This window comes from Patella vulgata, chromosome 3 (assembly GCF_932274485.2).
Source record: "Patella vulgata chromosome 3, xgPatVulg1.2, whole genome shotgun sequence".
In the NCBI taxonomy this organism is placed as follows: Eukaryota; Metazoa; Mollusca; class Gastropoda; family Patellidae; genus Patella; species Patella vulgata.
The window spans coordinates 39739770-39751850 of record NC_065881.2 but is presented as its reverse complement, the minus strand read 5'-3'; positions in this window follow the sequence as shown (position 1 = coordinate 39751850).

The window sequence follows — 12081 nt, the reverse complement described above, 5'->3', positions numbered from 1 at the left end:
CCAAGCTCGGTTTTGATTTTGGCAATTTGACACATTTGGACACGGATTTCGGACTGGGACTTTTATTTGGGGGGGGGGGGGAGGGGGTGATAATATATGTACGTCTAGACCGACCATAAACCGTGTTCGGCATTTCTATTGCAGCACCTGCCCGGGATTATGCGGAATTGAGTTAAAATGCCTGGACCAACTAGTGTTCATTTTGATGCATACATTTTTCCCACAATCTCAACACCCCAGTCATACAATTGGGGGTTGGGGTTGATTTAGCAAAGCATTTCTATTGCAGCACCTGCCTGGGATAATGCGGAATTGAGTTAAAATGCCTGGACCAACTATAGTGTTCATTTTGATGCATACATTTTTCCCACAATCTCAACACCCCAGTCGGGTTGATTTTAAATACAATTGAGGGTTGGGGTTGATTTAGCAAAGCGTTACACCAATGCTTCACTGGGCTAACACCACCGTAACCCTAGTCTCGGTCACCCAGAACCTTCTAGTCTTCAAAGTACGGAGGGTCTGTGCCAGTTGTCAACATTAGCTGAAACCTTCCATTGCCCATGCGCAACCTGTAGTTTGTTTTTATGTGGTTGATTATTGATTATCCAGGAAATTTCGCCAGGTCAAGTAAAAGTTGCGCTCCTTCCCGAAATAAATCCCAAAATTCATGCATTATTATAAACAAACACGAATCGTGACTACGGATTAGGATCAATAAAAGACATATGGTCCACGAAGCGAGAAATTTTAGAATAAAAAACTAAGCGTGTTAGATATTGGCAATGCAAATGCATTTTCTGAAATGGCAATTTTTAAATTAATTTCATGGGCGTCAACATCTTGTTTTAGGGCTAGTTACCTCCCCTAGATTTGGTTCACGATAATGTAAAAAGGCTGGATATTCTAGCCAATTACCTAGTTATTCTCACACGTTGACAACCTATCAAGACTAATATTCGCAGAATATTTGTCTGAATGATAGAGACTACCGTAACCATGAACATGAACTGACTTTATAGCTAGCCCATAACAAGATTAAATATGGCAAGATAACAAGATTAAATAACTGGTGATAGTAAAATTGGCTAGAAATGTGTTTGGGTGGGTCAATGATCTGAAAAATCGGCTCTCCTGGCCATCACAACTAAACTATTTTTAACGAGACAATCATATCAAATGTAAACAACCGTAAATTGTGAGCTACTTATAAGGGGTTCATATGGGTTGATTTGCTCGAGATTTTACAGATATAAAAACTAACACTGTGTAGCTGATTTGTACACTCTTATTGTTACAGGGTCAAGTTACAGGGTTATATATATTTTGGGTTTAGTTGTTGAAATTGGTCTATAACATCATTTCTCAGAATACAATTGGTTCGTGTTATCCTAAAGTTGCTTCCATGTATAGGCTACGAAAGGGAATCATGGTGTTCCCACCATATGAGAATTCCAACTACAATCCAAGTATGTTGCTCTATGTATACCATTTTATTAATGGGTCCTGACAAGTGAGAACCTGGCTTGGAAAATCAACGGATACTTTCCATGTTTCGTTGGTCAAGGCGCAGAACTGCATGACGAATGACAAGCGAATGACAAGGAATTTCTAAGCAATAACTGCTCCCTTTAGGCCAATATAATTCAACTACAGTACTGAGTTTAATAACTATCGACTTATTTTTTCTTTATTAGTGGTGACACCGTGGCCTCCGCCATCGATCCACCAGTAAAATTTATATTTAGGATAAATCAATCTAGTAACAAGTCACTGGAACGATAAACCGAATCTAGATATTATTTATTATTTTCTTGCATAAAAATTATGTCAAGTAAGATTCCATAGCTTTATTTAATTCTATGAAATAGTATAGTTAATAGTTTTGTTTATTGAATGCCAAAGATAATGCCTTTTTCACCAGAAGACTGACAAATTGAATAACAGACGAATGACAAAGAGAATGACATGAGACGTGTTCACTCACCTTTTTCGTCCGTCCGGCGAATTCTGTCATTCATTTTGTCATTCGTCCGGCTAATCTGTCTTATTCTGTCATTCATCTGGTGAATCTTTGTCATTCTCTTTGTTATTCGTCCGACAAATTAAATTCTTAAACATTTATTTATGCATTAGAAAAATAAATAAAGACGTTTGAAGTATTTGCAGGTAAAAATTATTTCCTATTTAGTGTACGCTCGTCCAGTAAACTGCAGTGACATACATTTTGTCATTCGTCTGAGATAATTTCTGTCATTCACTTTGTCATTCGTCTGGTGAACCTGTGTTATTCTGTGTCACTCATCGGATGGACCTCTGTCATTCTGTGTCATTCGTCTGATGAACCTGTGTTATTTTCTGTATCACACACTTTGTCATTCGTCCGTCCAGTGAATTCTGTCATTCACTTTGCCATTCGTCCTGCGAATCGGTTGTATTCTTTGTCATTCGTCTGGTGAAGCTGTGACATTCGTCCGGTAAACCCGTGTCATTCTCTTTGTCATTCGTCTTGTGAACGTGTGTCATTATCTGTCATTCGTCTGCTGAACCACTGTCATTGACTTTGTTATTCGTCTGACCAACCTCCGTCATTCGTCCAGTGAAGCTGCGTCATTCTCCGGGTCACACATTTTGACAGGTGCACCAGACGAATGACAGAGGTACACCAGACGAATGACAGAGGTTCACCAGACGAATGACAAACAAAATGACAGAGGTTCACCACACGAATGACAAACAGAATGACAGGTTCACCAGACGAATGACGAACTCAATCACACAGGTTCACCACACGAATGACAAACAAAATGACAGAGGTTCCCCAGACCAATGACAAAGAGAGTGACAGAGTTTCACGTGGACGTATAAAAATGACAGAGGTTTAACACACGAATGACAGATGAATAACAATAAGAATGTCAAGGGAATGGCTGGTTTATCAGCCGAATGACAAGAGTTCACCAAACGAATGACAAAGTCAAAGACAGATTATACAGACGAATGACAAAAATATTGGCAGTGATTCACCGGACGAATGACAGAGGTTTGCCACACGTGTTCAACGAACGAATGACAGAGGAGGAAATGGGTTCGACAGGGATTCAGTCGAATGACAAAGTGAATGACAGAGAGCTTTCACCACGCGGATGGCAAGGGGAATGAATCGTGTTCCGGGACATATGAAAACGTGAATGACAGAAATCCCCAGACGAATGACAGGGAATTACACCGGACTATTTACAGAGTGAATGATAATTCGCCAGACGGACGAATGACAAAGTGGATGAAATAGGTTTACAGGACGAAAGACAAGTGGATAAACACGTTCAACGGACGAATAACAAGGAGGATGTCAGATTCACCAGACGAATGACAAAGTGGATGGCAAGAAATTTGTCGGCTGAATGCCAGAGGTACAAAGTGAATGTCACAGGTTCACAAGACGAGTGACAGAGTATGAAACGGGTTCGCCGGCCTAATGATAGAGGTCATAGACGTAACAGCAGCCCCCCCCCCCCCACACACACACACAAACACTATTCGCGGATCCGGTGAACCGTTCATTTTTGGGCAATGTATTTCCGTTCTTCGGGCACAAACATTAGAGAATTAGACCATCTATCATATAATTGACAAATGAAATCGCTCGTGGTTTACTTTTTGAATACTACAATACGTAAGTGAAGCTATGTGCAAAACTCGTTTTAGTTTCAGATCGATTCATTCTAAAAATTGGGAAGACAAAGAAAATTTTCGGGCAAATCCCCCGCCCCCTATATGTAGGTTCACCAGGCGACTGACAAAGTGGATGACAGAAATCACCAGGCGAATGGCAGAGAATGACACAGATTCACCGGACGAATGACACTGCATGACATAATCCACCGACCGGAGGAATGACAAAGTGAGTAACAAAGATCTAGAGAATGACAGATGTTCACCATACGAATGACCAGGTGGATGACAAATCCCCAGGTGAATGGCACAGATTCACCGGATGAATGACAAAGTCACCAGACGAATGACAGATTCATTTTTTGTATGAGAAGGGGTCTGATACTAGCCACGATAACGTAGGTAAAAACGTTGAGAAATACTGACGGAAGGTTGAGAAATGAAATGAAATGAAATGGGTTTTAACGACCTACTGTTCTGCTCCTATGCTGGGCTATGAAGGAAATTTTGCCCGGGCAGCGGCACTATCGCCTACTGTTATATCGAATTCCAACTGCCAAGGGATCTTTTACGTGCATTCCAATGTATACACGGGACCTCGGTTTTTCGTATCATCCGAAGGACTAGACAGCTGTCCTTGTCAGGCCCTCCGTCCTGCATCACTGACAAGGGGGAACCACGCCGGAAAATCTGGATGAACTTTCTCGGCCAATGCAGGGATCGAACACCCGACCTCCAGTCTAGCGAGCCAGCGTCTTACCCACTTAGACACGTGATCCCCCGGAAGGTTGAGAGATGAGCTTTCTTATCTAGTGTGATACAGGCTGTTCCCTGATCAGTTTCATCCAATTGAAATAAAATATTAATTAACCCCAAAAAGACAAATTAAGTCGATAGTTATTAAACTCAATACTGTAGTTGAATTATATTGGCCTAAAGGGATCAGTCATGCAAATTAGGGAGGCCCGCAGAACTGCGCCGACTGAGATATATTTTCCGACTATAATTTATGAACTATATCTTTTTTATATAAATTCCCAGATAACTCATTTCACAGTATATTTCACTCGAGTTTTGGGGATGAATATAGTTCCGACGCCGTCCCCTCTAACCCCAACCCACGTTGCCGCCACCAACGCTGACCTTCCCGGGTCAGTCAACTATATAAAAATGAGATACACTATCAATAACGATTATATGACCTTGTATAGCATTTGTTTGAATATGGCAGATGCAGTGACCGGTAGAGTATAAAATTACATTCTTGTAAATACAGAGAATTTTAGGCTACTAAAGACAATTTGTCAGGAAATTAATAAGACATTGTCTTTACTTTTCTACCTATTTTTTTCTCATCAGAAGTCTTGCTAAATATTAAGGGTCCGTACATTAGATAATCCACAAAAATATTAAACCGAAAATTGACGTCCATAGTTTGAATAGTCCAATATCTAGATACAAAAATGTACCAGGTAATTAAAACTTTGGTATACATGTATTTTAATGAGCATGTTTTGGTCGACTACAGATCAATCATGACTAATGGTACGATGTAGGAAGTTGCCGCGAAATAGTACTATAAAAGACTAAATTCTGCAAACAAATCGCAAACTCTCCTTGAGAACGGAGGACCTGACATGGAACGGTGTCTAGTAGTTCGGATAGGATGAAAACCGAGGCCCAGTGTACACATTAACATGCGCGTAAAATAACCCCTGACAATTGGAATTCAAGAAGAACATTCAGTAATAATAACATTCCAGAATATCTGCAGTCGGTAAATAGTAAAGAGTTCAAAACTGCGATGCCTACTCATCCGCTTGCCATAGAAATGATTATTGCTATATTTTTATGGATGCATAATATTCAACTACTTTAGTTTATGCGCCACAAGTGTTTTGTTTTGTATTTTTATGTGTTTCTTATTGTTTACATTGTTATAATATTCTATAAATTTTATTTTATATGGGTTAAATAGGGATTAAGCGTCCACCGCGACTCGAAAATATAGTTTAAAAATGAACAATACGTTTTAAATATATATTTTGCAAGTTACGTGACTATATGGGCCCTAGTTATGTGATGGACAAAAAACTACAAATTGAGTAAAAATGAAGTAATGCCATGGTGCCGGATCAGTTTATTTTGGCTGCAGCATTTTCTGATACTGGCAATAGTAGAAAAATGCTAATATTTTTGATCATCGACTGATGAAACACGAACGTTTCATCGAATAAACAAGATAGTAATTTATTCAGTATTACTGACGTGAACTTGAGAGTTGGTACGTGAATTAAATATGGAAAATTTGGCTATTTTCTATGGTGGCTGATAGTGGCCATTTTAAATCTCGCCCTTTTCATAACGCGACAACACGACATCACGACAGTATTGACGCAATCATACGACACTAAATTCTGTCGTATCATCGTGTTATTTTTATCGTAACGTCGAGATGTCGACTTATTGTCCTAGTCTCTTTCTACAAGTCACAAAAATACAGCTGTACTCATTACATCATATATAGGCCTAAGTAGTAGATTTGATAAATATAAAAGAGATAGTAGGAAAACGTTGATTAATTATTTGTTTTCTCAAAATAATGAAACATTTTGTGTCCACTAGTGAATTATATTTGGTATTATATTAAAAAAATCTAGAATTACAATAGCAGGACCAAAGTGAGTTAGCTAAGTTAATTCCTTGAAGAAAAAGTGGTGTCGGGAGGTATCGAACAAGTAAGCATTCATTGCCATGTGTACGACACCCACCAATATTTATAGATGACTGGAGCTATAGTTTAAAAGTGATTTCAGAAGAGAGGGTGGGAAGGGGATTGTAAAAAAACCAAATCGGGTCACATTCTTTAAAATCACAGCATTATCATAGTGCAGCACGTCGCCCCAATAGTTGCAGGAGTTTTTTTGAATGAGGTGGAGAAAACGATTCGCAGCCTGTCATTGAGTCAACTGGCGTGGTTTTGAATCCCCGGTTGTACGTGACAAGGTGTAGGGTCGCCTGTCAAACCTCGTGGGTTTTCTCCGGGTCCTCCGGTTTCCTCCCACTGCTAAAGACCCCTACGCGCAAACGATTTATTGAAATAAAATTAAACCATATGTTAGTCCCGAAATGACCTAATTTGTGTCGAGTGGACGTTAAACCCTCCCTCTCTCTCTCTCTCTCTCTCTCTCTCCCATTGACATCACTAATGGGATTGAGGCCTAGATTAGTAAAAATAGGCCCAGTAATATCTTCAACTATGAACACACTCTAAAAGCCTCATACCCCCCCCCCCCCGTCACCCAAATAGATGCAGGAGTTTTTTTATGAGGTGGAGAAAACGATTCGCAGCCGTTATTGACCTTATCGCATATAGGCTTGCATCCGTTTGACACCACTAATGGGAATGGGGCCTAGATGAGTAAAAATAGGCCCAGTAATATCTTCAACTATGAACACACTCTAAAAGCCTCATACCCCCCCCCCCCCCCCCACGTCTCTTATTTAGTTTTACAAATAATTCCAGAATCAATAAAATGGTATCAATGATGTTTGATGCAACTGGAAAATAATATGTCAAAAATTGATTAAACATGAGAAATATTATTACATATTGAATCCGTATCAGTGATAACGTACATTTACTCAATATGTCCCTTCCAATGGATCATCATTTAACATGAAACAAGGAAAGCAGCGATCGAAGAAAAAGATTTAAAAACACACACATTTCAATATGACAGTAGTGATTCGGTCATGCATTTACATTCGAGAGTGTCATGCTTTCTTTGAAAGTAATGATTGTGCCAAATTTGAACAAAGTCAGTTTACATTCGCGGCCTATAGGTAGAGTGTTGACAGATCAAACGTAAAAAAACCCAAAGAAAAAACCAGACCTATAAAAATATATTTCTAAAACTCTTTTAATTTTGAAATAATATTGTTTTCGCGTGTGCTAAGTGTTTCGGCGAACACATGTAGTTACAGAAAGGGTCTTGTAGATTAAGACTATAGCGCATGTGCAGTTTCAAACTTCCGACACGACAAGTCGACAAGTCGATGATACGACAAAACCAAACTGTCGTATCATCGACTTGTCGACTTGTCGTCTCGGAAGTTTAAAACTGCACATGCGTCATAGTCTTCATCTACAAGACCCTTTCTACAACTATTCGCTAAAACACTTATCACACGTGAAAACAATATAATTTCAAAATTAAAAAAGGTTTAGAAAATATATTTTCATAGATCTGTTTTTTTTAAGGTGTTATCTGTCAACCCTCTGGTATAACTACAGACTGCGGAACTAGATGTTCAAATTTGGCATAATCATTACTTTCAAAGACAGTGTGCTATGAGGGAATATTGCCCGGGAAGCGGCGCTACGGCCCGCTCTTATATCGAAATCCAACTGCCAAGGGATCTTTTACGTGCACGCCAATGTGTCCACGGGACCTCGGTGTTTCGTCCCATCCGAACGACTAGACAGTTGTCATTGTCAGGCCCTCCGTCCTGCATCACTGACAAGGGGGAATTTTGTCGGCCAATGCAGGGATCGAACCAATCTGTGAAAAAAGTCGTCTAATATCTCTGTAAAAGATGACTGTTTTCAACACATGCAATCACGTCACGCGGTGTCAATCATTGGACCAATGGCGCGTGCATTGTTTATATAAGACGTAACTGCTTCGGGTAGAATTATGCCTTTTACTCATTTTAATACCCATTTACGCTACATAGGAAATATTTTTTACCTACAAATACTTCAAATGTCTTTATTTATTTTTCTAATACATAAAAAAAATTTTTTTAGAATTAAATTTGTCGGAGGAATAATGTTAATATTGGGGACTCATTAAGTCGCATCGATGTCATTCTTATCAGAGGCCTAGCGAATATTCACTTCTGATCAGTGTGGGATCGAACACCCGACCTCCAGGCTAGCTAGCCAGCGTCTTGCCCACGTAGCCACGCGATCCTCTGAAAGGATGATACTCTCGGGTGTAAATACATGACCGAACCAGTACTGTCATATTGAAGACGTGCATACGCCATACTATGAGCGAAATTTTGCCAGGACAGCGCACTATGGCCTACCATTATATCGAATTCCAACTACCAAGGGATATTTTACGTGCCAGGCCCTCTGTCAAGCACAACTGACAAGACCTCGTCGTAAAATCTGGATGAACTTTCTCGTCCAATGAAGGGATCGAACACCCAGCTTTCGGGTTACCGAACCAACGTCTTACCTGCCTAGACACTGCGACTCCCCCGCAAAATATCAAGCACCAAAAACAATGGATCGAGGCCTAGATGATTACACACTATGAAAGCCTCATACGCCCCCCCCCCCCACGTCTCTTATTTTGTTTTACAAATAATTTCAGAATCAATAAAATGATATCAATGATGTTTGATACGACTGAAAAATAACATGTATAGCATTGATTAAACAACATAGGTAGTAATGAGAAATATTACATATTGAATCCGTCTTAGTGATAGCGTAGATTTACTCAATACGTTCTTTCCAATAGATCATCATTTAACTTGAAACAAGGGAAACAGTCGATCGAAGAAAACAGATTTTTTTAAAAAAAGAAACAGGTTTCAATGTGGCAGTAGTGATTCGGTCATGCATTTACCTCCGAGAGTGCCATCCTTTCTTTGAAAGTAATGATTGTGCCAAATTTGAACAAATTCCATCTAGATTCGCGGCCTGTAGGTAGAGTGTTGACAGATCAAATGTAAAAAAAACAAAAAAAAACAAAAACCCCAGACCTATAAAAATATATTTTCTTAAACTCTTTTAACTTTGAAATTATATTGTTTTCACATGTGCTAAGTGTTTTAGCGAATATTTATAGAAGGGTCTTGTAGATAAAGACTATAGCGCATGTGCAGTTTTAAACTTCCGAGACGACAAGTCGACAAGTCGATGATACGACAGTTTGGTTTTGTCGTATCATCGACTTGTCGACTTGTCGTGGCGATAAGTCGATGATACGACAGCACGACAAAATAAGGTCGATGATACGACAAAATCAGACGATCTTACGACAGTTTGTTCTGTCGTAAGATCGCCCGATTTTATCGTAAGATCGTGTGATTTTGTCGTGCCGTCGTATCATCGACTTGTCGTGGCGATAAGTCGATGATACGACGACACGACAAAATCACACGATCTTACGACAAAATCACGCGATCTTACGACAGAACAAACTGTCGTAAGATCGCGTGATTTTGTCGTGTCATCGACCCGATTTTGTCGTGCCGTCGTATCATCGACTTATCGCCACGACAAGTCGATGATACGACGGCACGACAAAAAGCGAAACTGTCGTATCATCGACTTGTCGACTTGTCGTCTCGGAAGTTTAAAACTGCACAGTGCACATGCGCTATAGTCTTAATCTACAAGACCCTTTCTATAACTATTCACTAAAACACTTAGCACATGTGAAAATAATATAATTTCAAAATTAAAATAGTTTTAGAAAATATATTTTTATAGGTCTGGGTTTTTTTTTACGTTTTATCTGTCAACACTTTACCTACAGGCCGCGAATCTAGATGGACTTTGTTCAAATCTGGCACAATCATTACTTTCAAAGAAAGGATGACACCCACAGATGTAAATGCATGACCGAACCACTACTATCATATTGAAACTTGTTTTTTAAAATCCTTTTTTCTTCGATCGGCTGCTTCCCTTGTTTTCAAGTTAAATGGTGATCCATTGGAAGGAACATTTTGAGTAAATGTATCATTGATACGGATTCAAAATGTAATATTTACTACCCTAAATGTATCATTGATACGGATTCAAAATGTAATATTTACTACCCTATGTTGTTTAATCAATTTTAGACACATTAATTTCCAGTCGTGTCAAACATCATTGATAGGGACCTACCATTTTATTGATTCCGAAATTATTTGTTAAACAAAATAAGAGGGGGGGGGGGGGGTGCGTAGGGGACTTTCGGAGTGTGTTCATAGCTGAAGGCAATACTGGGCCTATTTTTAATCATCTAGGCCCCGATCCCATTAGTGATGCCAAACGGATGAATATGCGATAAGGTCAATAACAGCTGCAAATCGCTTTCTTCACCTCATAAAAAACCTCCCCTGCACTTATTGGGATGGCGTGCTACACCAATGCGGTGATTTTATGTGGTCTGATTTGAGGTTTTATATAATCCCCTTCCCACTCTAATAAAATAAATTGGAAATCTTCTGAAATCGCTTCTAAACTATCGCTTCAGTAATCTATAAGTATTGGTGGGTGTCGTACACGAGGCAATGCATACTTGTTCGATACCTACCGACACCACTTCTTATTCAAGGAATTAACATAGCTGACTCACTTTTGTCCTGCTATTATGATTCTAGATTTTTTGAATGTAATACCAAATATAATTCAATTTTGGGCGCAAAATGTTTCATTTTTTTTTTAGAAAACGAATCAACGTTTTCCTGTTATCTCTTTTGACGAGTCTTATGTATATGTATATGTATCTGATGTAATGAGTACAGCTGTATTTTTGTGACTTGTAGAAAGAGACTAGGACAATAAGTCGACATCTCGACGTTACGATAAAAATAACACGATGATACGACAGAGTTAAGTGTCGTATGATTGCGTCAATACTGTCGTGATGTCGTGTTGTCGCGCTATGAAAAGGGCGAGATTTAACATGGCCACTATCAGCCACCATAATTTTCAGTTCTCAATATTGAACCTCGTTATTGTAACAGGACTCAGACTAGTAAATAGACAATTTTTTCCCAAAATTTTTTCTCCCCTCTTCCTGCATTTTTGGGTTCACTTTTTGGTCTACAATTGCAGAAAAGGGATCATATTTGCAATTTCATTGCAGTTTTGGGTAATACTGATGATATTACAGTGGATAGGGGGTGGGGGGAGTAAAGTGTCTTTCTGCAGAGCAATCATTAATGTGTCGGAAGTGAGATTTTCACCCCAGTCAACATCAAATCCCCTTAGCAAAAAAAAATAAACGGTCAACCCCTACAAAATTATGACGAGGATATTGCCAAATGTGGTCCCCATTGTGCCTATAAAGATTGGAACCAACGGAATGTTGAGCAAAAAGCAACAGACTGTGACGTTACAGCCATTTTAATTAACATTGAAGTCAATGGGCAAATAATTACCAGTCTGAGACCAACAGGTGTACGGTCGCTTACATCATCATGTTGCAATCCCAACACATGGATTACAAAAGTCTTCTAATAATCTCTGTAAAAGATGACTGCATTCAACACGTGGCGTCACAGCACGCGTCGTCAATCATTGGCTCATTGGCGCGTGCATTGTTTACATAAGACATTCCTGCTTCGGGCAGAATGCTGTCTTTTTTACTCATTTTTTAATACCCA